The following is a 25,686-nucleotide window of genomic DNA, read 5'->3' as shown; positions in this document are numbered from 1 at the left end:
TGGGAGCTCTGGGGAGGTCTGGTCGATTGATATTGTTGTTCTTCCTATAGGATTCCAAACACATTCATTTCCTTTAGTTCTTGTCCTAACTCCTCTGTTGGGGTCCCCGTGTTCACTCTGGTAGTTGGCTGTGAGCATTCCCACCTATATTGGTCAGGCTCTGGCCAAGCCTCTCAGGAGACAACTATATCAGGCTCCTTTCAGCAAGCAAGTTTTGGCATTGGCAATAGTGTCTGGGTTTGGTGTCTGTGTATGGGATGGATCCACAATTGGGGCAGTCTCTGAATAGTCTTCTGTTCAGTTTCTGCTCCACTCTTTATCCCTGTTTCTTTTAGATAGGAGAAACTCTGTGCTAAAATTTTGAAAATGGGTTGGTTGCCCCATAAATCAACCAGGTGACATGTCTAAAGTCTATTGGTATCAGGCTCCAAACCCAGTGACATCACATCTAGGCTACCCCCACATTGTTCCCACAGCAACCGCCTACATTCCCAGAATCCACCTGGCTACCACCCATCTTTACCTGCGAGAGGCTACTTTCACTGCCCATATTAATAGCCAGAGTCTCCTGAGCTCTCTCTCTCTTCTTCTTCTTCCTCTATCTTCTTGCCTCCACTTTTGCCCTATCTCCTAATAAATCTCACTTGGAACCTTTTGATCTGTCCTGAGCCGCATGTGCGAACAACAATAAAATCTCCATATGCTCTCTACAGGTTCTCTCTCCACCGTGTTCGGTATTGTGGTTAATTTCAATAAAGTTGTGTCCTGGGATACTCTTTTCTGGCAACAGAGTCTTTCTGGTGGCTACCCCCAATTCCCCATACCCTGCTGCTACACACTTCTATTCAATTTTTTGACAAGCAAGTTCTCCCCTGTCACCTTTCAAACCTGATCCTGCCCTTTCCTCACCCCTGCACTCTTCCTCCCAAGTCCCTCCAACCCTCTACCTCCCATGATTATTTTATTCCCCCTTCTAAGTAGGACAGAAGCAGCCCCAGTTTGTTCTTCCCTCTTCAGCTTCATATGGTCTATAAGTTGTGTCATGGGTATTCTGAGCTTTATGCCTGATATCCACTTATCAGTGAAAACATAACCTGTGTGTTCTTTTGTGACAGGATTTACTCACTCAGGAAACCATTTGCCTGTGAATTTCATGAAGTCATTGATTTAATAGCTGAGTAGTACTCCATTGTGTAAATGTGCCACATTTTCTGCATGAGTTCTGCAGTTGAGGAACATCTGGGTTGTTTCCAGCTTCTGTCTATTATAAACAAGGCTGCTATGAACACAGTGGAGCATGTGTCCTTGTTACATGTAGAAGCATATTTCGAACATATACCCAGGAGTGGTATAGCTGGGTCCTCAGGTAGTACTATGTACAATTTTCTGACCAATTTCCAGAGTAGTTGTACCAGCTTGCGATCCCACCAACAATGGAGGAGTGCTCCTCTTTCTCCACATCCTTGACAACATTGACTGTGACCTAAGTTTTTGATCTTAGCCATTCTCACTGGTGTAAGGTGGAATTCCATGGTCATTCTGATTGGCATATCCGTGATGACTAAGGACATTGAACATTTCTTTAGGTGCTTCCCAGCCATTAAAGATTTCTCAGTTGAGAGTTCTGTGTTTACCTGTCATCCATTTTTTAAATAGAGTTATTTAGTTCTCTGGAGTCTAACTTATTGAGTTTTTTGTATATATTGGATGTTAGGCCTCTATGGGATGTAGGATTGATAAAGATTTTGTCCCAATCTCTTGATTGTGGTTTTATCCTATTAACAGTGCTTCTTGCCCCATAGAAGCTATTCAATTCTATTAAGACACATTTGTGTATAGTGCCTCTTAGAGCCTGGGCCTTTGGTGTTTTGGTAAGGAAATTTTCCCTGTGCCAATGTGTTTGATGACCTTTCCCATATTCTATTCTATTTGACTTGTCATATCTGGTTTCACGTGGAGATTCTTAATTCACTTGGACTTCAGCTCTGTACAAGGAGATAAAAATGGATAAATTTGTATTCTTTTTCATGCTCACTACCAGTTGAACCAGCACCATTTGTTAAAAAATGCTCTGTCCACTGGATTCTATTAGCTCCTTTGTCAAACATCAAGTGAACATAGTTGTGTGGGTTCATTTCTGGGTCTTCAATTCTATTCCATAGGTCTACCTGCCTATATCTGTATCAGTACCATGCAGTTTTTATCACTAGGTAGCACAGCTTGAAGTCAGGGATGATGTTTCCCCCAGAAGTTCTTTTATTGTTGAGAATACTTTTTGTTCTCCTGGGTTTTGTGTTATTCCAAAAGAATTTGATAATTGTTCTTTCTAAATCTATGAAGAATTGAATTGGAATTTTGATGGGAATTGCATTGAATCAGTAGATTCCTTTCAGCAAGATGGCCATTTTTATTATTCATCCTGCCAATCCATGATCAAGGGAGATCTTTCCATCTTCTGAGGTCTTCTTCCATTTTTTTTTTTTTTTTTTACTTCAGGGACTTGAAGTTCTTGTCATACAGATTTTTCACTTCCTTTGTTAGAGACACACCAAGATATTTTATATTATTTGTGACTATTTTGAAGGGTGTCATTTCCCTAATTTCTTTCTCAGCACATTTATTCTTTGAAAAGAGGAAAGCTACTGATTAATTTGAGTTAATTTTATATCTAGCTATATTGCTGAAATTGTTGGTCAGCTATAGGAGTTTTCTGGTGGAATTTTTGTGGACACTTAAGTATTCTATTGTATCATCTGCAAATAAGGGTATTGTTAATTCTTCCTTTCTAACTTATATCCCTTTGACCTGCTTCTGTTGTCTAATTACTCTTGATAGGGCTTCGAGTACTAGATTGAATTGACAGGGAGAGGGTGTGCAGCCTTATCTAGTCCCTGATCTTAGTGAGATTGCTTCAAGTTTCTCTACATTTAGTTTGATGTTGGCTAATGGTTTGCTGTATATTGTTTTGACTATGTTTAGGTTTAGGTCTTGAAACCCTGATCTTTCCAAGACTGTTAACATGAAGGGATGTTGAATTTTGTGAAATGCTTTTTTAGTATTCAATGAGATGACCATTTGTTTGTTGTTTGTTTGTTTGAGTGTATTTATACAGTGGTTCCATATAACATCTGCCCAGAATCTTCTGGCTTTTAGAGTCTCTTTTGAGAAGTCTGGTGTAATTCTGATAGGTCTGTATTTATAATTTACATTGATGAATTTCTATATGTTGAATCATCTCTGCATCCCTGGAATGAAGTCTACATGGTCATGGTGAATGACAGTTTTAATTGGTTCTTAGAAAGTTTTGAGAATTGTATTGAATATTTTTGCATCAATACTCATAAGGCAAATTGATCTGAAGTTCTACTTCTTTATTAGCTCTTTGTGTGGTTTTGGTATTAGTATATCTGTGGCTTCATAGAGCAAAATAGGTAATATTCTTTCTGTGCTATTTTGTGGGATAGTTGGAAGAGTATTGATGTTAGTTTTTCTTTGAAGGTCTGATAAAATTCTGCACTAAAATCATCTGGTCCTGGGTTGGGAGTCCTTGCATTTGGGGCATAGGTGTTCAGAATTTAGAGTTCATCTTGGTAGATTTTTCCTTTGATGAGTATGAAGTATCCTTTCTCACATTTTTTGATAAATTTTGGTTGAAAGTTGATTTTATTTGATATTAAAATGGCTATACCAGATTGTTTCTTGGGACTATTGGCATGGAAAATTGTTTTTCAGTCTTTTAATCTGAGGTAGTGTCTATCTTCATCACTGAGGTGTGTTTCCTGTATGCAGCAAAATTCCACGTCCTGTTTATGTGTACAGTCTTTTAGTCTGTAACTTTTTATTGAGGAATTTGGTCCATTGATGTTAAGAGATATTAAGTATGAGTAATTGGTGCTTCCTGTTATTTTTGTTGTTAGAGGTGGAATTATGTTTCTATGGCTATCTTCTTTTGGGTTTGTTGAAAGAAGATAAATTTCTTGCTTTTTCTTGGGTGTAGTTTCCCTGCTTGTGTTGGAGTTTTCTATCTATTATCCTTTGTAGGACTTGATTTGTCAAAAGACATTGTTTAAGTTTGGTTTTGTCACAAAACATCTTGATTTCACCATTTATGGTAATTGAGAGTTTTTCTGGGCTGGCATTTTGTTCTTTTTGGTTCCATATAACATCTGCCCAGAATCTTCTGGCTTTTAGAGTCTCTTTTGAGATGTCTGGTGTAATTCTGATAGGTCTGCATTTATAAGTTACTTGACCTTTTTCCCTTACTATTTTTAATATTTTTTCTTTGTTTTGTGCATTTGATGTTTTGATTATAATGTGACAAGAGGAATCTCTTTTTGGTATAGTTTCTTTGGAGTTCTGTAGGCCTCTGGTATGTTTATGGCCATCTCTTCCTTTAAGTTAGAGACTTTTTCTTCTATAATTTTTTGAAGATATTTGCTGATGCTTTGAGTTGGGAATCTTCAATCTCTTCTATACCTACTATCTTTAAGTTTGGTCTTTGCATTCTGGAACTTCTGAAAGTTTGGGGTTATGAGGTTTTGCATTTTGCATTTTCCTTGATTGTTCTGTCACTGTTTCTGTGGTATTTTCTATATCTGAGATTCTCTTTTCTATCTCTTATATTCAGTTGGTGATGCATACATGCATGATTTCTAATCTCTTTCTTAGATTTTCTATCATTATGGCTGTCTCCTGTTGTGATTTCTTTATTGTTTCTACTTCTATTATTAGATACTTGATGGTTTTGTTCAATTCCTTCACATGTTTGGTTGTGTTTTCTTGTATTTCTTTAAGGGAGTTATTTATGTCCTTCTTAAAGTCCTCTCTCATCATCATGAGATGTGAGTTTAAATCAGAATCTTCCTTTTTAGGTGTCTTGGTCTATCCAGGGCTTTCTGTGGTGGGAGAACTGGTTCCTGATATTGCCAAGTGCCCTTGGTCTCCATTGCTTATGTTTTTGCACTTGCCTCTTGTCATCTACTTATATCTGGTGTTAGATGGTCTTGCAGTCTCTGGCTGGACTTGTCCCTTTTGTGAGCCTGTGAGCCTGTTATCTTACATGTGTCAGGAGTTCATGGATTACAATATCTCTCAGGGAAGGATTGTGGTGCACTCTGGGGCATAAACATCAACTGGAAGGATCCTGTTGCAGGCTGCTCTGCAGTTTTTGTGTCCTTTGAATTCATGGCAGGTCCCACTTGGTCCAGGTATTGGGACAGTAGTTGTAGTCTCACTTGTGATCTTAGATGTGTCAGCACTCCTTAGAGACCAGCTTTCTATGCGCAAGATTTAGGTATAAAGAGCTGTAGTACAGGATTAGTTCTGGGACACAAATGGAAACCAGAAGGTTTGAGGTCTACATGCTTTTGTTCTTTTATATTTCAGATTTAAATTTGCTGTCTGGTGCCAGGTTGCTGAACTTTTCCCATTCTATTGATAAGTCCCAGAAAGTTAAGGCTAAAATTCCTTGTAATGTGGGATATGGAACTTAAACCAGCCATCTCTTACAACCGGGGAAGACTTCCAGTGGAGGAACTGGGGCATCAGAACAACCACAAAACCCTCAACCCATCACTATCATGCCTACAAGGTGTGCAGGCAACAGAGAACTAGAAGAAACTAAGGAGATGACCAAATAATGACTGGCCAAGCTTGAAACCTATGACAGGAACGAGATCCCACCTCTAACACTAATAATAATAATAATATGCTCTACTTGCAGACAAGAAACTAGCATAACTGCCATAAAAGAAGATTTACATCATAACTGACTGAATCAGACTCAGAGATCCATAGACAAATATTAGGTAGAGTTTGTGAAATTCTATGGAAGATGAAGAAATGAAGAAACAAGAGGGGTCAAAGGCACATGAAAATCTACAAAATCAACAAGCCTGGACCCATTGGAACATAAAAAGCCTGAACTGCTAAATAGAGAAAATTCATGGGATAGACCAAGGTACTCTTCACATAAATAATAGTTGTATAGACTGCTCCTCATGTGGGACTTCTAACAGCAGAAGAAGGGGCTGACTGTCTCTGACTTTGTTGATTTCCTTTGGATTCCTTTCTCCTAACTGGACTGTCTCATTTAGCTTGAACATGAGAGGATGTATCCAGTCTTACTGAAGCTTGAGATGCCGAAGATGGTTGATAGCAATGGGAGCCCTCCCCTTTCTAAAGAGAAAAGTAAAACCAGAAGATGAATGGAGGAGGGATGATCAGGAAGAAGTAGGGGGAGAAAAGGGTGTGGAAAATGTTATCAAAATGTAGACTAAATAAATAACTTTAAAATCACTTGAATGTACATCAACCTATTATATCTGTTTCCCATTAAAGGCCAAATCACCTGTAACAATCCAAAAAGACAACATAATCAGAAACTAAATTGTAGGAAATTCTTCAGGATGAATACTGAAGAATGTGCTTTCAGTGTATTACTTGTTAGTAAATAGAGAGTAATAAGAAGCCTCATCAATTAAGAGATGTAAAAAATTTAATTGATTTAGAGTCAAAACAATAAGCCTTACCTTAAAATGACACATTTATTATTTAGGAAAGAGTTGAATAATTGAGAATTGACTTTTAAGCAATATTTTAATTAACATTTAGAAATTATTGCACTCTTATTTTCAATGGAACGAAATGGAACAGGAATTACAAAGTAGGGCTGAACACACTGATGCCATGCTGATGAAATGGCAGAATTTGAAAATTTCTTAGCATTTGCAACAGCCTTACATCTTCCCAGGTTGTTTTAAATAAGGAACAGTCCTAGCTGGAGACCTAAAAGCCATCTCTTTTTCTTTTTAATTTAATGTAACTTTTTTACTTATTCACTTTATATCCCAGTCACTGTCCCCTTCCTGGTCCCTCCTCTCATAGTCATCTCCATATACCATGTCCCCTTATTCTCTGGTGGGTGAAGGCCTCCATGGTTATCTTTCACTCTGGCAATTCAAGTATTTGCAAAGTCAAGTTCTTTCTATCCCATTGAAGCCAGACAAGGACACCCAGATAGAGCATACCCCATGTACAGGCAACAGCTTTTTAGAAAATCCTGTTCCAGTTGAAGACCAACATGCAGATCTGTTAGTTAAGTTAGGTGGAGGCTGAGGTACAGTCTGTATGTGTTCTTTGGTTGTATTAGACTCTGAGAGCCCCAATGGTCCAGATTAGTTGAATCTATTAGTCTTCCTGTCAAGTTCATATCTCCTTCAATGCCTACAATTCTTTCTCCTCTTCTTCCTTAAGAGTCCCGAAGTTCCATCCACTGTTTGGATGAGAATGCCTGTATTTGTCTGAAGTCAACTGTTGGGTGCAGCCTCTCAAAAGACAACATATTACTGTCTACAAACCTAAAAGAGTATCATTAACAGTGTTAGGAAATGTTGCTTGCCTATTGGATAGGTTTCAAGTTGGGTGGCTATTGGTTAGTAATTCCCTCAGTCTCTCCTCCATCCACCATTCCTGCATTTCTTCTAGAAAGGGAAAATTTTGGGTGAAATGTTTGGTGGGTGGATTGTGGTTCCAAAAATTGGGAAAAGATCTTCAAAACCCTACATCTGAGAGAGGGCTAATATTCAAAATATATAAAGAGCTCAAGAAATTAGTCTACAAAAAACTAAATAACCCAATTTTAAAAATTCAGTACAGAACCAAAAAAGAGAATTCCCAACAGAGAAAACCTAAATAAATGAGAAGCACATAGTGAAATGTTCAACATTCTTAGTCATCAGGAAAAGGCAAAACAAAACTACCCTAAAATATTACCTTAAACCAATCAGAATGGCTAACATCAAAACCAGAAGTGACAGCACATACAGGTAAAGATATGGAGAAAGAGGAACAATCCTCCATTACTAGAGGGATTGCAAACTGGCATAAACACTCTGAAAAACAATCTGGTGAATCCTGAGAAAACTCAATATAGTATTACCTGAGGACCCAGCTATACCACTCCTGGGTATATACCCAAAAGATATTCCAACATATAACAAGGACAAATGCACCACTGTGTCCATAGCAGCCTTATTCATAATAGCCTGAAGCTGTAAACAACTCATGTGTTCTCTTGATAGATTCTCTGAAGTTAGAGATAGTATGTTTCAATAATTTTTGATAGACATACTACTCTTTTTGAAGCAGAGATATAATGATCTCTAAGAAAGAAATATATATCTCAGCAGTAAGCACAGCAGCCTTTATCTTCTCCACATTGCTGAGATTGTTTATTCTAATTTGTCATGGGTGTGAGAAGTGAGACATTGAGGACTGGTACCTTTGTGGAAATGAAGAGATACAAATTTCACAAAAGTTCACCACATCATAAGAAGAGAAGAATGTGACATGAACTTCACTGTGATATAAGGTTTGATCTCAGGTAAAGAATCAGCATCTTTAGCAAGTGTGTGACATCTCAGCACAGCTCCTTCTCTTGCTTTGGCTGCAGCATGTTCAACCACTTCTAACCTTTAGAGAATATTCCAGCCATTTTGTTGGTTTTCTCAAGATAAAAGTTCAGGCAAGATTTGTTTACTTGACATCAGGAATTGTAATGAGCATATCCAAAAGTCTAGGGAACCTTTCCTGAAAAAGAAAAAAAAAAAGACTTTAGTAGAAGCCGAGGACATTTTCTTGCCCAGAAGATGCTTTGACTGAGAGATCTCCTTTATCCCTGGGAATGACCCCTCTTGCTGTATCAAAGCAACTACTTTCTTATTGTTCTTCAAAAAATAATGAAATGAGGCCATATAATAGATATGTCTTTAATCCCTGAGTCCCACATTGTTGAAGGAGAAAACTAATATTGTTGTCCTCTGACCTCAACATATGATATATGGCATTGTAACAAATAAAAATAAAGGGAGAAACTCTTTCAACTTCCATAACTTAACCAGAAACATTTAACAAAGTATTAAAATATGTATGAAGGATTCCTACATGTAGTGAACATTATAGTTTTGTTTTACCAATTTGAATAGTGGAAACTCATGTTTTATTTTCAGTTGCATACATTATACAGCTGAAATCTCTTTTTTTTCTCATGCAAACATAGGATTACTTTCATCACCTTGGGGAAAAATTGAGAAGCTAGAAGCTGAGTTGTTATAATATAAATGTATGTTTCTTCAAAAATCCTTAGTACTAATTATAAATGTACAAAATTAAGTAGCCTCCAATAGAAGTAAAACTTATAAGCATTTTATCTCATCTTAATCAAGATGAGTATATTATCATTCGAAGTTTGATCATAAGAGGCCAAATGAATGTTTAGTTACAAGATGATATCAAGTATGCCATGGAACTGAAATTACAGAGAAAGGGAAAGACATGTAAGCTCATAAAAATTTAAATCTTCGTAGAAGAAAGAATTAACCTACATATAACATATTGCGAATTCAACTAAAAAAGAAATTGGAAGTGAAATTAGACATAGAAATCCTTTGCAACAGGGCAAATATTTTATTTTTTTTTTTAGGGCAAATATTTTATAAAGTGAGAACCATACAAGTCTAAGGGTAGATCTGTATGGATCGAACCTTCTTTTCTTACATAAAGTTACAAAGGAAGTAAGTGACCAGTAATGAGGGAGGGAGAGAGGAGGGAAAGAGAAACAGTACTTAAGAAAGAAGGGCATGCTAAGCTTAGTGTTGCATAACATAAATTGCAATACTCACTATGATCACAATGTTCACTCTATCTAAGGAGTTCCAAATAAATAATAAGTAATGACTATGTAGTGAGATCCTTATTCAAACAACATAAAAATCATCAGCAGCAGCTATAACAAACAAATGCATAATAAGATACCATAGGGAGGTACATTTTAGTCCTGAGAAGATGTGAAACTAGTTATAGCAACTGATTGCATTGGCCTTTCTGTTCATTTGTGTAATTGTGGGAATAGGTCCTTTTGTTTTGAAAATTGCGAATTATACAATATATAGTTTCTGGAGCTTGGGGAATGGTGACAAATGACCTCTTATGATGTAGGATTATAATGTATTGTATTCACACTACCTCATCTATGCATATCACTTCTCTAATCAAAATAAAATTTCTCAGTGAAATTAAATTGTATGTTTGGTTTCAATTCCTATTCAAATTTCTTCTCACCAGGGCTTAATTTGTTGCTGTCTGATGAATAACTGCCCCTGCTCATGTCCACAGTTATGCTAGAACCACATCTCACAAAAAGGCAGTTTTCAAATGGTCAGAAAATGCCCCATGTGTATTTCACCTTTAAATAATACAGACAAGTAGTAAGAAGACAGAATAAGCCCTTAAAAAAATTACAAAAACAGCTGTGCTCTTAAACTTGGTAGAATTGTATGCAAAAATCCAAAACCCAATAAAATATGGGCAAATCCTTAGAAAGGCTGAGTGGTAAGGAAGGGTCAAGGGGAATACATGGATCATCCTCGAAGAAAGAAAATAAAATTGATTACATAGGCTCATTAGAAGCAGGTGAGAAGATGAGGAAACAAGAAATGATGTAGGGAAAGATGGATAAAGGGAGAATGTGCTGGGAGAGAAAACAAGAAGTGAGAGATTCTCAGTGGTGAGTTAGAAACATAGAGCAATGAGAAATTCCCTGGAATCTACAAGGATGACCCTAGTGAAAATTGCTAGTCACAGGGGTTACAAATCCTTAACTGGGCATATTATGTAATAAGTCAGTACCTCCAGTAGAGAGAATGGGACCCCATAACGTAGCCACAAATACATGAACCTAAAATTTGTCCTGACAGCAAAGTATCCCAAAATATAAGTGGCACAGATGTTGTGGACTGGCCAGCCAATGACTTATCCAACATAAAACCCATACCACTAGTAACAACCTATGCCTGCTGGCCCAGCAACAAAATGCTAGGTAGCCTAAAGACCTATGATAGAACAAAGTGATACTGGCAAAAAATAAAATAATGAAATGATTTCTAATAATATCCTGCTATACTCAGAGACAGGGCCCTAGCATATTAGCCACTAGAGAACATTTAACCAGGAAAAGATGTGAGCAGACACAGAGACCCACAACCAAACATAATTCTTGGATCACAGAATCCTTCAGAAAAAGCAAAAGAATGATTGAAATAGGCAGAAGGCTAAAGGACACCACAAGAGTATGACCAACAGAATCAACAAACCAGTGCTCATAGACACTCACAGAGACTGATGCAATACACTCAAATACAGCATTGGTCTGCACTATGCCTTCAGTATACATACTAAAGTTGTTTAGCTTGTAGGTTTTGTGGGACTTCTAATAGACTGATAGAAAAATTTCCTGACTAAATTGCCTACTATAAGACCATTTTCTTCCTACTGGGTTGTCCCATTCAGCCTTGATATGAGAGGTTAGTCCTAGTCTCATTGCAATCTACTGTTCTATGTTTGGTTGATATCACTGGGAGATCTGTACTTCTCTGAATAAAAATGGGGTAGATAGTGACTCTGGAATAAAACGAGTGCAGTTGATGAGAGGTAGAAAACTGGAGAAGAAGGCAGAGTGGAGTCTATCCTCTGGCTGTATTTTATAAGAAAAAAGTAAGGAAAAAGAAAAAGTAATAAAAGGAAGAAGTTGAAGGCTGACTATACTTAGAACTTGAGCTTAACACCACCCTGGGATCCATAGGGCCCTATCAAAAATGAAACAAATAAAAAATAATTTCATCTGGCTAGAGAAATGACTAAGTGGTTAAGAGCACTGATTGCTCTTCCAGAGGTCCTGAGTTCAAATCCCAGCAACACATGCTACCTTACAAACCATATGTAAATGGACCTGATACCCTCCTCCAGTGTACTCATATATATGAAATAAATAAACCTTAAAAAAATCCTATCATTACCAAAATAAATCAACCTATACCACAGCATGGCATCAGAAAAAGGTTAGCTGTAGAAAATCCTTCTGGACAAACGGCCAGGACTTTTTCTCACTTTTAAATGCATTTATTACAGGTAAGAGAGAGATGAAGAAAGTTCTAGTACTTAAATCATGGAATGAAATTACAATTTATTCAGATTCTGATCAATAGAACTAAGTTTAAAATAACACATCTATCATTTATGTGATAGTTGGATAATTATATAACGATGACTAGATTTTTAGTAATATTAAGAAAAGTAGAAACACTTACATTAGTTCCCCAAAAATAGAGTTAAGCAGAAAATGCAACATTGGACTTTAAAAGTACAAACAAGAACTACAGAATGTTACAAATGCTCAGGTTTTCAACTCGCTAAAAACATTTCTCAAGTTTCCTTTAAACTCAAAAAAAATTCAACAAGAGAGCTTAAAATTATATATTACAATATAAATTTGTACTGCAGAAAACAAGGAAGAATCACTTGGTTACAGGGCAATAAAATGTTTTCATCTGCTCCCTTTGTGTGAGAAAATAAGATGAAAATACTTGCTGGCAAGTGTTCATGATGTGATTTTCTAGGTATTGTTTTGTTGTTGCCACAACTCTCAAATTCATTCCCCTCCCTTCCTAAAAAGTATAAACTCAGAAATTGCATGCTGAATTTTTATTGGAATAGAATAGACAATCAAAAGCAATTCATTGACCTGTGTGTGAAGGACATAATCTTCTCAGATACTGTCTGAAACAGAAAAAAAAAAATGGAAAAGATATTGAAAACTAGGACATGCTGTAATTCTTTAACTGCTATTGGTCTTCCTTGAAGTGAGAGAAGTGGGAGGACACACCCTCTTCTTCCTCCATCCCCTATCCTTCATTCCTTCCCCATGTTCTTAGGTTTACTCATATCAAAAACAGAGAAGGCAATGGAAATAAGTTGTTTCTTAAAAGATGAATGTGAATAGGTATCTTGAATTGTTAATTCATTATTTCTGATTTTAAAGTTCCAGGCTGTATTTCCAAAGTTCTTCCATGCTATGTGCCCTGAGTTATTGAACAACTTAAACTAACCTAAGTATTTATTAATAGAACAGGCTGTAAACAGATCATGACAGACCATGAAATTTAATAGTGTACAACTAAAAGTCCTGAGTACACAAACAACAACATAAAACCAAGCAAAGCATGCTGAGGGAGATCTACACACTTATAAAGCAATGATTTTTTCTAAGAAGTGTGGTTTTGGTCATGAGTAACTTAAAGGTCTCCATAAAATATTAATTTTAATATTAGTTTAATATTAATATTAAATTAATATTAAATATTTATATTTAAATATTAAATATTAATCTTTAATAATAAATATTAAATAATTAATATTTAATATAAATATTATTTATATTAAATATTAATATTAAATATTAATTTAATATTAGTCTTAATATCTCCATAAAACCTTAATTTTATATAATATGTACCCACATTCACATACTAGTATTTCTAATAGTGTTGCCAAATGGTTAAAATTAGTGGCTTTCAGGGAAAAATGAGAACATAATATAATATATAATTATGATATTCAGCCATGTGTACTCATAGGATGGTAGATTCTGACCAACATTGGCATACATAAATTTAGAAGAATATATTGAAATTCTGTCTGTAAGGTATCACTAAGAGACAATGGATCTAAATATTCCGGTGTGAGGGGGCAGATTGTACAAACATATGATGAGAAACAATTGATGGTTAATTCAAAGAAAATGAGACCAAAACGATATTGCTTCTGTACTCCTATGAACCACTTCAACTCATAGGTTAATCACTGTTACAAAATAAATGAATAAAATAAATAAAAAATAAAGGAGCCATGGAGCATTAAGGAGCTGTGGAGCTATGGTACACTGGGACAAGATCATCTTAGATCCTCAAAGATGAATCACCTTGTACTGTTTGAATGCTGAGATTTGAAATGAGGCTGAGGTTAATGCTGTGTCCAAATGCTGCCAGTTAGCTCATTTTGACACTAAGATTTGGAAATATGGACTCAAGGTCATTTTATTTATTAAGTCTGACTCATTCATCTTACCTAATTTGTCCAAGCTCTTATTGGTTAATAAAATATGGAGTATCTTGGAAATCGAGATTCTGGTGGTCCTTTTCCTATAAGGTCAGAGACTAATATGTTAGGCAGTTTTCTGCCTCTAGAATGTTGAAGCTTAGGAGAAGGAGGTTTCTGCACTGGATCTCCTTTTTGGGGTTGTCCTTGTGTGTTCTCAGGAGAAGGAGGAAGTTCATTTTGAACCTGTCCTAAGTTTTCATCCCCCTGTTGATTTTCCAGATCATTTCGACTAGTGTCAGAAGGCTCTTCACTCTCTACTTGTCCTGATCTCTGCGGTTGCTGTTCCTCTCCATTCCCAGAATTGGCAGAAGTTTCTTCACTTGCTGATGGTGCTGATGGTGCTTGTGCACTCCCTGAATTTGCTTCAGCAGAAGAGACACTTGAATCTGAGCCCTGGGTTTGTGACACAGATTCTGCATAGGAAAGACCAGAAGATATGAGCACATTGATTAAAAGACGTTCCTCTTGTTTTCTTTTCCTGACCTGAACACACAGTACTTTCTCTCAGAATCTCTCTGCCCACTGCTTACTTACTTGGTCTCCCAGACATCCTCATATTGTCCTCCTAATTACACATTCCACAAATACAGAGGTTTTTATATTTTTAATCCAGATACAGTATGGCCACTACAGCTGTCAAACATGAATGTATGGACCCTTATTTATCACGTTAGGTATTTCCAATGTCAAAATGTGCTAATGGAAAGAAAACCACATTAAAATCAGGAGGGTTGCAAATTGTACTTTAGGCCATGTTATAAATTCTCTACTTGTGCAAAGGGTCTTAATTAGAGTTTGCTATCACTGGAATCAAATATAATTTAGATTTTCAATACCTATACACTTTAATACTGAAATACTAACAATATTGTCCAACAAATATACTAAAAGCCTGGAGACTATTTCCTCCTGTTTTTTCACTAATCAATGTATATTTTCTAGTAATATGAGAGGCAAAGAGGAAACAAGGATAGCCTAGTATTTCTCCTTCTTATTCTTGATGCTCTATAATAATAAACAGGATGACAAAGGAAAAATGAAACCATGGTTATTTATATGCTTTGAATTAATCCTGATGTAGTGTTCCGTAACAAATTTCTGACACCCATTATGCACTAAGTTACCCATACAGCAACTAAGCTGGCTGCACCCAGTATTTTCTCTGACTATAAGAATATGCTCACAAAGTTGTCTGACTTTTTATGTTTCTTTACATAGTACTGAACATTTTGCTGAACACAAAATGGGCCATTGTAGTCATTCTTCAAGGAATTTGTGGATTTCAGGTAGAATATTAAGTAAAAAAAAAAAAACTATGTTACCTACTAAAGACATAACTATTCCAAGATTTATCACAGAAACCCTATGGGCCTATCTTTCTTCTCACCCATGTCTGTCATTTCTCCTCTCCTTTCTGCTCTGTTTCTTTTTTTTTTTAATGTCTACAGATCCCACCCAGTAATACCTTCATCTGAGCTTTGAGCCGAGCTCAAGGCCAGCAAGGCTGCTGTCAGCAGGACAACAAGCATCTTGGACAAGGCTCTGGACTTTCTCCCAACTGTGTGCTGAGATTTGCAAAGCCATACTGTTTATAAATGAAATAAAAACAATAGTATCTTTCAGCATCAACTGAATGAACTTCCTCCACTATTTCTGATTGGGACTCTAGCCCAGTAGGGTGGAGTGCAGAAGATTGTCAATGTTCCTTAACTACAGGATCAAAATCTAACATGATGATGACATTAAAGGACAATTGTCTCTACAGCCAAGTATTATTCTACTGTATGTATGCACCACATTCTCAATCCATTCAGAAGACGTAATACATTTAGTTTGTTTTCCTTCCTAGCTATTGTGACTAGGGTAACAGTGAACATGATCAAGTACCTGAAAAGTGGAATGTTGAGTCCTTTAGCATATTCCAAAGATGGTGAATCTGGGTTGTGTAGTAAATTTTATTTTAGATTTTCAGAATTCTGAACTCCTACTTCAATACTGATTGCCTTAATGTTTTCTCCCACAAAAAATAAACCAGGGTCCATATTTTAAACATCTTCTGTAAGATATGTTGTCTGCTATTATCATGACATTCACCCTTCTCACTAGGGTAACATGAAATCTCAATGTACTATTAATTAAATTTTCTACCTGCTAAGAATTTTTAACACTTCTTTTAATGTTTGTTTGCCATTTTTATTTCTTCTTTTTGAATCCTCTCTATAGATCCCTTCCAGTTTTCATTTGAGACACTGGCTTTCTGGTTTTTTTTTTTTTTTGACTTCCCTTTTTATTCTGGATATTAATCTCTTATCAGAAGTATAGCTGGTAAGGATAATCTCTATCCTATGAGATGTATCTTTGTTTGTCTAATTACTTCATTAGCTGCACAGAGTTTTAGACATATGTGATCCTTCTTTTCTATTATAAGCCTTAAATCTTCTCTGAATGAAGTCTTATTAATAAAGTCCTTTCCTACATTTGGATCCTCATTCATCACTGCCCATGTTTTCTTCTAATAGTTTCAGAACTTTAGGTTAAACAATAGGATTTTTCACCCACTTGTATTTGATTTTATGTGTAGAGTTGTAAATATAAATATCATTTTTCTTCATGTGGACATTCAGTTTTACCAGGATCATTTTGAAGAATTGCAGTCTTCCCTGCATTTTTAATTTTGGGGCATGTTTGTTATATATCACCTGATTCTAGCTATGCATATTCAAGTGTGGGTCTCCTTTTTCATTACACTGATCCAAGTATCTTCTTTTGCTAATACCATAGTTTTTAATACTATACCTCTGTAACATGGCCTAAAATATGATCTTGTCCTTCCCCCCAAATTATTCATTTCTTAGAATACCTTTGATGATGCAGAGTGAATGAATTATATATATTTAGGCAACTGCTATGCACATTATTGTGGGTATTTTGGTTGATAAAGTGTTGAAATATTTATCAATCAAATATTAAAATATTGGTAGGAAACACATGTTACAATGTTAACGATACCATGGGATCATGGGATATCTTTCAGCTTCTTTTCTTCAGAGATTTGTATCTTTCAGTATAGATATTTTGTACGCCTTTGGTTAGGTTTCCTTACACATAGATTTTCATGCTGTTGTCAATATTACTGTTCCTGTGTTTGCTTTCTCAGTATATTAGAACTGGTACATGTAAAAGATTCATTTTTAATTCATAAGTTGACCATATTTTCTACTATTTTGACAAAAGCCTTGACTATTTCTCAAAGATTTAGATGGTAAACAAATGAACCTAGAAAATAGAATCATGTTTGAAATTATCAGGGCACAGAAAGGCAAATACTCCATGTTCTATTTTGTTTATGGATCATAGCTGTGAATCCTTAGATTTGAATATATAACATGGAAGTAAAAGGTACAAATATGGGGTGGAGGAAAAGAAGCTCTCCAGAAGGCAATGATAGAATTAAGATGGTTTGAGAAGAAAAAAATGGAAAAATTAAGAAGAAATGAATGAGTAAGATGGGGCATACAGAGGTACTGGAAAGAAAGAAGTTTAAATAATACTCAATATGTTTCAAAAATAATAAATAAACATATGTTCTATTTTTACTTAAAACATCTAGAACACATAAATATATATATGTATCAGAAAAAGTACAGGTATATGTTAAAGCATTAAACTACTTAGCTGAGAATGTTCCTCACAAGCAGCATAGACTACCAAACAAAAACCACAGAACCAGGCAGGAAAAACTTCCCTTAGAGATATTATCCCAAGGCGGGGACAAACAATATCAGTTATTATCATTGTTTTGGTTGCATTTTATAGCTTTAGTGAAAGACCAAATTATAGATGGCACTACATACTTTGGACATATGACATGGAAGAATAAAGCTGGAACCATCCTGGAAACCTCCATTCTGAAAACAACATTCCATAGTTTCTGAGAAGCTTGCTAATGAAGAAAAGAAGTCAAAACTTTCCATGAAGGAAATCAATTATTCATAATCTCCTGAAGCAGTATGGTCTCTAACTACATTCTAAATTCCTATACATTCCCCACACCATACTGAGTGTGCATTCTGAAGTGAAAATGCTAGCACTTGGCATATCTATTCCAGTTATAACTTCATAATTCTCACTACACTTTAGTGCTTTAAGGGAAAAAGAGAAAGTATTTAGTCCTGGGAGTTTCTTCTACTGAATGCATGGAAAATATATGGTTTCTCCAGATACTAGATTGACAGAGAGAATGTCCTAAGTGCTTTTCACTTGGAGGCTTAGGAAGGTTTCAATGGGAAACAGAGAGAGAAATAGCATAACAAAGAAGCAGGCTTTATGTTTCATACTCTGTACACCTGGGAACAGAAGTCTTGCAGGAAGTCAGTCTTGACCTTGGCTTTGTGTCCTACAACACACTGGTAGCTTCTATTCTGTCATTCAACTCAGATACATTTCCTGACTTCCTTCAGAGTCAACAATGTGTGAACAGTGCAATGTTCATGAAAGAAAAATATCATCTCTGATCTCAATGGAAACAGAAATCTGATTACAGAATACTTGACAAACAAAGGTATTAGGGAGGAAAGTGGGGATGAAGAATGGGTGGTATTATCTTGAAGTTTTACACATCTTAAATATTTTGTTTTGCTTAATTTTATAATATTGAATGTATTTGTTATTTATAGAATTTTTTTTCTCTTCAGTAAGTCAATCAATGTATATAATGAAGATTGAGCAAACCTATGCTCCATTCCCTCCTCCATTTTCATACTATCCACCCAACCGGGAATATTTTTTTAATTTTGTGTGTTCTTTCTTTGAATGTCACTGAGTACACCTGCATGTACACTGTTGCAAAGCTAGATTATTTAGCTTATATTGGTGATTTCCATTTCTAAGCATTTTCCTGAAAACAACAAAATTTTATTACATTTTCTTACAAATGTTATTTAGTATTTTTATTCATATTTATAGTATTTTTCTTTTGATATATTCAGGCATACAGATCACTGTACTTTTCTCATGAACTTGTGTGACACTACTTTCCTCCATTCTTTCTAACACCAATCTTCCCTTTCTTATGTTCTCTCTCTCTTCCTCTTCGTGTGTGTGTGTTTCTGAATGCTTGTATGTGATCAATCCAATTTTTTTTCAAATGATTTCAGATACAAAACCTTAATTTGACACCACTAATTTGTGCACAATTCAGAACATGCTGGTTGTCTGACTTGAACTTGACAACTGTTTTGGATGAAAAGAAATCTTCATATGTAGGTTCACGGATAGTATTCCCAAGTGTTTCTAAGTTTGCTGTCTGGGTATTCAATTAGTTTTAAGTGAACATTTTAAACATAAAATAAGATCAATGCCAGTGCCTGCATGTAATTTTATCAGGTGTACTTTTAAACTTCATAAAATTTACTTCACTGTAGTTTGCATTATACCTGATTTAACACTAACCCTAACCCTTACCCAGTTACATAAATAATGCAAATAAAAATATCTCTTTTGAGCTGGGAAGGATAAAGTTTTGAATGTTGAAATAGGTCCACTCCTGCCCTCCCCCAAAAAACCAAAACACCAAGTCCAGAGAGAAATCTCTGAGGGAGAAGAATAACTATAAGAAAGAATATCCAGTAGACTGAAAGGAAGGTGCACTTGTGTCGCCAGCTGCGTGAGCTGCTGGTTGTGAGTCACCACCAGCTCCAAGCCCCAGGAGCAGAGGCTCTCTGGGAGGTCCCAGTAGTAGAGGCTATGGGAGGCCCACATACGCCCCCTGGCGTTGAAGAGGTAATGTAGTCACAGTGACAAAGTTAGATTACAAGGCACTAAGTTGCTTCTGTAAACAGTTACTGCTTTTATTCTTTAAAAAATGAAAAAAATAACTTAAAAACTGCAAAAAAACCTGTTGGATTATTTATTTTACAAATTCTTTCCTTTGTGTTGGAGTGCAAATTGAGTTACTTTCACAGGAAGGACTGAGAGTATATGTCTAAGTTCTGTGACAGTACACAGGAAAACCACTATTTATATATAGTTTCTAAAAAGGACAACAAAAAGAGAAAAACTCTTTGAATTCTATTTGCCCATCTGAAGACATTCTGCTTGAAAATTTGTAGTTCTGGATTCCAGGTTGGAGTTTTCCAATGTTAACATAAAGAACTGGCAAACACACATAAAGATGAATGTAATCATTATTCCTCTTGCTGATCACTACAGTTGCTTTCCATTTCTCTTTCTTTGGGTGCATTTATTTAAATGAAAAAGAAAAAACATTTTATAACAACTATTTGAAGTTTAAAAATGAATAATCCCTGTTTTTCCGAAAGAAAAATATATCTGTTTCTAATGAAAGTGTAAATTAGTTTCCTCGGACTTGAAAACCATGAGTATATGTTATACTCATGAAAATTTTATGAAAATGAGTGAATATCTTTTAAATGCATATAATTACCTAGATTCCAATAGAATTAAAACTTTAAAAGCATTTAATCTTGTCTTTATCTTGCTTCTTATCATTTGACATTTATCAAACTGAGCCTTAAAAATGTTTAGAGACAGGATGATATCTGTCATATATGACATAGAACTATAAATTATAATGAAAGGTATAGATAAAAAGATCATAAAAAATACAAATCTTCATGGTGAAATGAAATGACTCAAACCAATGCCAAAAAAGTAAAGTCATCAAAATAAAAAATGGAAGTGTAAAAACAAATGTAACCTGTTTTGTAGCAGTGTCACAGATTTGTAGGGAGAGACATTCATTTCTGAAAATGATTCTCTTTGGAAGAAGCACTCTTTTCTTACTTAAATTTTAAAAAATATGGTAGGAGTAATGGAGGGATAGAGAGAGGGAAAACCTGGGAGGAAATAAGAAAGAGAGAGGGAGTAAATATGTGAAAGAGAGCAATTCCCATCCTGATAAGGTCTGGAATGTTCTCAGGAGATGATTGGCTTGGTTCTTCTGTTCGTTTGCATAGTTGGGGTAAAACGTCTTCTCATTTTAAGGACTCCAAATTGTGATATGGGAGGTTATTGAACTTCAAAAATGATGACAAATAATCCATAATGGTGAAATATTACAATGTATTGTGTTAGCACCGCATGGACTGTCCATTATTATGTTCAGCATCAAATTTCAGAGTGAAATTCTTACCCCCTAAATAGTTGCACAGGCCCTTTTAAATTCTTGTTCAAATTACTACTCCTAAGGACTGAGTCACTGCTGCCTGATGAAGGCCCTGCCTGAAGATGGCTGCACACCATTACAATGGGGCCATCTTTACCAAAAGTACTTGGTTTTCAAAATGTCAGTACTGTTCCTTGCATGTCCATCTTTTAAGAATCCATGAAACTAATAAGAATTCAAAAGCAATCCCACAAAAGAGAAAAATTACAGAAAAATCTTATATTGAATATGAAGAACTGATTCTTGGCAGGATTGTATGCAAAAATCCAGAACATATCAAAATGTGGATGTTGCCTTTTAGAGCCATGTGCATCAGTATCTGAAGGTAGAAGAGTTATGAGAGATTGGCTTCCTTTCCTCACTGAATGACAATGTTCTCACCTTGTTCAGTCATCTATAAACTGAAAAGTTGACACCATACTTTTTAATAGCTTAGTAAAAAAAAGTTGCATAAATTTAAACATTTTCCTTATCAACTTTCAATCTGGGTTATTTCAATATCTGGATCTTATAAATGAAGTTGTTATGGCATAAATGATCAACAGTCCTTGTGGTATGGTCAAGTATCTGTCTGTTATGCCCAGGAATAGTACAGATAGGTTATGAGATAGAACTATTCCAAATTCATTGCACAAATTTGGACTCCCAACAACAATAGATGAGGGGTTTCCTTGCTACACGTTCTTTCCAAAATGAGATGTCACCTGAGTTTTATTCTTATTCATTCTGACAGGTATAAAAGGGAATCAGACAATTAGTTTTATTGGTGTTTCACTGATGACTAAAGATGTGGAAAATTTCTTTCATTTCTTTAAGAGCTTCTCAGCCACTAGATATCCCTCTGTCAAGAATTTTTGTTTAGATGTGTGTCCCATTTTTAAACTGGTTTCTTTGTGTCTCCTTTTTTTAGTTCATTATATATGTCTGATTTTAATCCTCTCTTGGGTGCAGAGTCGAAGTTCACTTCCCATTCTGTAGGTAACATCCAGGAAGCTATGAGGGTAACCCTGGCTATGATTCCTTGTAGTGGGTGATATTGAACTTGGAACAGCCTTCTCCTACAAGCAGGCAAAACTTGAAATGGAATGATTGAGACACCAAGCCAGCTACCAAACCCTTGATCCTTAATTCCCGTGGCTACAAGATGTACAGGAACAAAGATGGAGCAGCAATTGAGGGAATGGTTAACTAATGACTGGAGAAGCTTGAAACCAATGCCATGAGATGGAGCTCACCCTTGACACAAATAACTGGTATACTTGAAGACAGGTGTCTAGCCTGTCAAAAGAGAAGCTTTACATTATAACTGATAGAAACACACTCATAAACATTCAAATATTAGGTGGAGCTTGTGAAAACCTATGGAAAAAGGAGATGAAGAATTTTAAGAACAAGAGGTATTATGGATACATAAAATTCTACAGAATTGACTAACCTGGACCCATGGGAACAGACAGAGCGTGAATTTCCTACTAGAGAACATACATATGTCCTCTGTTCATATGTGACAGTTTTATAGCTTGGTCTTCATACGGGTTTCAAACACCAGGAGCAGGGCCTGTCTCTGATTATGTTCCCTGTTTTTGGATTCCCTTCCCTTAACGGGACTGTCTCATTTACCTTGAACATGAGAAGACCTATCCAGTCCCTGTGAAGCTTGAGGTGTAAAAGTTGGTTGATATGATAATGGGTGATGGATGCCCTTAGCCAACCTACCAGCAGACAACAGACACAGGTGCAGCTACTTACAGTACACCATTGGACTGAGCTGAGGGAACCCTATGGAAGAGCTGGGAGAAGAATGAAAAAGCTGAAGGGGAGAGCAACCCCATATGATAAACAACAGAATCAACTAGTCTGGACCCCTCAGAATTTCCAGAGTCTAAACCACAAACCAAGGAGAAACACTGGCTGATTCATCATCCACAGGAACCTATATATAAGACTGTATTGCCTGGTCTCAGTGAGAGAGGATGCATCTACTCCTAAAGAGACTTGAGGCTCCATGTAAGTAGAATGCAGGGAGGGCTGAGGTAAAGGTGGATGGATGTGTGGGACTGTGTGTATGGGAGCACCATCTAAGAGGCAAAGAAGAGGAAGAATAGGATGAAGAACTCTTGGAGGGAGGAACAGGAAGGGGCAACATTTGGAATGTTGGAATGTAAATAAATAAAATACTTTAACAAATAAATTAAAAACAAACAACCAGAAATGATAGACCTAATTGGCTGCCTAAGGAATTTTTCAGAATTGTCACTATTATTCTGGCCCTGTATATCTGATAGACTTATAAGAAACAGACATTTTGATGAACTTGCTTACCCTATCTTGGCAAAGCTTAACAGTTGACTTCCCTGCATCTGCTTGTCTTTTCTGAAGAGAAAGTTTTCTGAAAATGAAGCATGAGTATTTTCTTTGCTCAGTGGATAGCTTGCCACAATTGATTCAATACCATATGGAGGTTGTTGATGCTCGACATCTTTGAAGAGGAATGGGGGTGATGTCAGGAATAGAGCTATCTCATGATTGAAAAAGAACTTTTAATAATAAATGAATCCATATTAAATGATTCTCTGAGGTTAGTATACTAATGTTCTATTTACAGCACATCTCAATTGTCAACCATTATTCTTTATTATTTGCTATTGAATATCCTTGAAAACTCCTAATATAATTAATTAAACTAGTATCTAATATATCCACGTGTTAGAATATCTGATTAATTGTATTTTTAATTTATTCCTAAGAGATCATCTTAGCAGCTTTTAAAAGAACTTGAGCTTTACCTTGTATCTTTAAATCACAAACAAACCTTATGTGGATAAGTAGACCTATATTCCCAATTTTCTTTATATAAATTTAAGATTGATGTGTATTTACTTTTTAAATGGTTACAGACATTTCTAATTTTTTATAAGCAAAAATACTACATAGTACCTTTAAAGACAAAATGTGTCATTTTGAATTTAGGCTGTAGTATTTAAGTGGCTATATCTGTCTTCAGAGGATCTCACTCTGACTGTACTATGTTCTAAGATCCAGAAGGTCATTGAGCAGTACAGTCTATGAACAATCATGAACTGCCACCTGGGCCTCATGCCTGTCAACAATCTCAAGCAAATAAGTTCTGTCATATTTGGTTAGGCAAAAACCTCTGGCCATTACCCTCTTCAAGAAGGTGATGTACTATTTTTTTTGTAGAGGAGGGTTTGTGCTTTGTACTTTGTACTAAGGACATTTTTCAAATCAGTTTAAGTTCTATGCCTAAATTGGAAGACATTTGAAGAGGTTAGATCTGGTTCTTCATTCCAGACTGATGCTGCCAGAATTGAAACTCAGACTTAAATATATATTTACAAATACATTGGCCCTAAATAAATATATTGTCCATCTAAATAATGACAATATAACTCATTTATTCTAATCTAAAACCTACCATATAGCTGGATAAGAGTGTGCAGGTACCATCCATTTGTCTCATCACATCTTTCCAGGTGAATATCAAAGTGACTTGCTCTATCCCAGAATTCTTTCTGCTTTCTGGTAGTCCCACCTCTTATTCTACCATTTCATTTAGACCTTAAGGCTTTTATTTGAAAGATGATGCATCCAATAAATATTCAAGATATTTTCACTACAATGTGTTAATATGTGTGTATATCTGATGATTACTATAGCCAGATCTCCATCTATCATAATGTGTGTGCTCTTTTTTGAGACATGTAATGATTGGTTTGTCTATGTGGCTGTGTTTCCTACATTGTTCCTACACTGACTTCGAATGTGGTAGGAGACTTCATTGTCATTAGCAGCTGCTGTATTCTTTGGCACACAAAGCCTTTCCCAGTCTCAAAAAGTTTTCTTCAAGGCAGAGATGCCTTGCTAGTAAAAATTACATAATCTAAAACCTTTCCATTCTTACCAAGATACTATACATTGGTAGAATAAAGGTGACCAAAATACACCTGAGGTATTTAGACTGTGGTGTAAATTCACATGTGTTTCATGCTGTGAGTTCTTCTCTGATACCTGCCTTCTCCAGCAATTTTCATGAAACTGAGTTTGAAAGTTCCTCCTTGCCCTGCCTGCTCCTCCGAGCTGGAGCAGACACAGAGTCAGTCTGCTCCTGTCCTGTGGAGAAACTGAATCCTGAGTCATCCAGGAGCCACTGCACTCAGAGCAGCTGGTAAGAACTCCATCTCACTCCCTAAACCCCAGAGATAGATCGGGGAGCCAGGGACATCCAGGGCACAGCAGCTACCCAAACCCCGCCCCTCCGGAATTCCACTTCCCTTCTGCCCCTGCCTGCTCCTCCGGGCTGGAGCAGACACAGAGTCGGTCTGCTCCCGTCCTGTGGAGAAACTGAATCCTGAGTCATCCAGGAGCCACTGCACTCAGAGCAGCTGGTAAGAACTCCATCTCACTCCCTAAACCTCAGAGATAGATCGGGGAGCCAGGGACATCCAGGGCACAGCAGCTACCCAAACCCCGCCCCTCCGGAATTCCAC

This window comes from Grammomys surdaster, unplaced genomic scaffold (assembly GCF_004785775.1).
Source record: "Grammomys surdaster isolate TR1022 unplaced genomic scaffold, NIH_TR_1.0 373, whole genome shotgun sequence".
Taxonomy (NCBI): Eukaryota; Metazoa; Chordata; class Mammalia; order Rodentia; family Muridae; genus Grammomys; species Grammomys surdaster.
Note: the sequence above shows the minus strand (reverse complement) of the source record.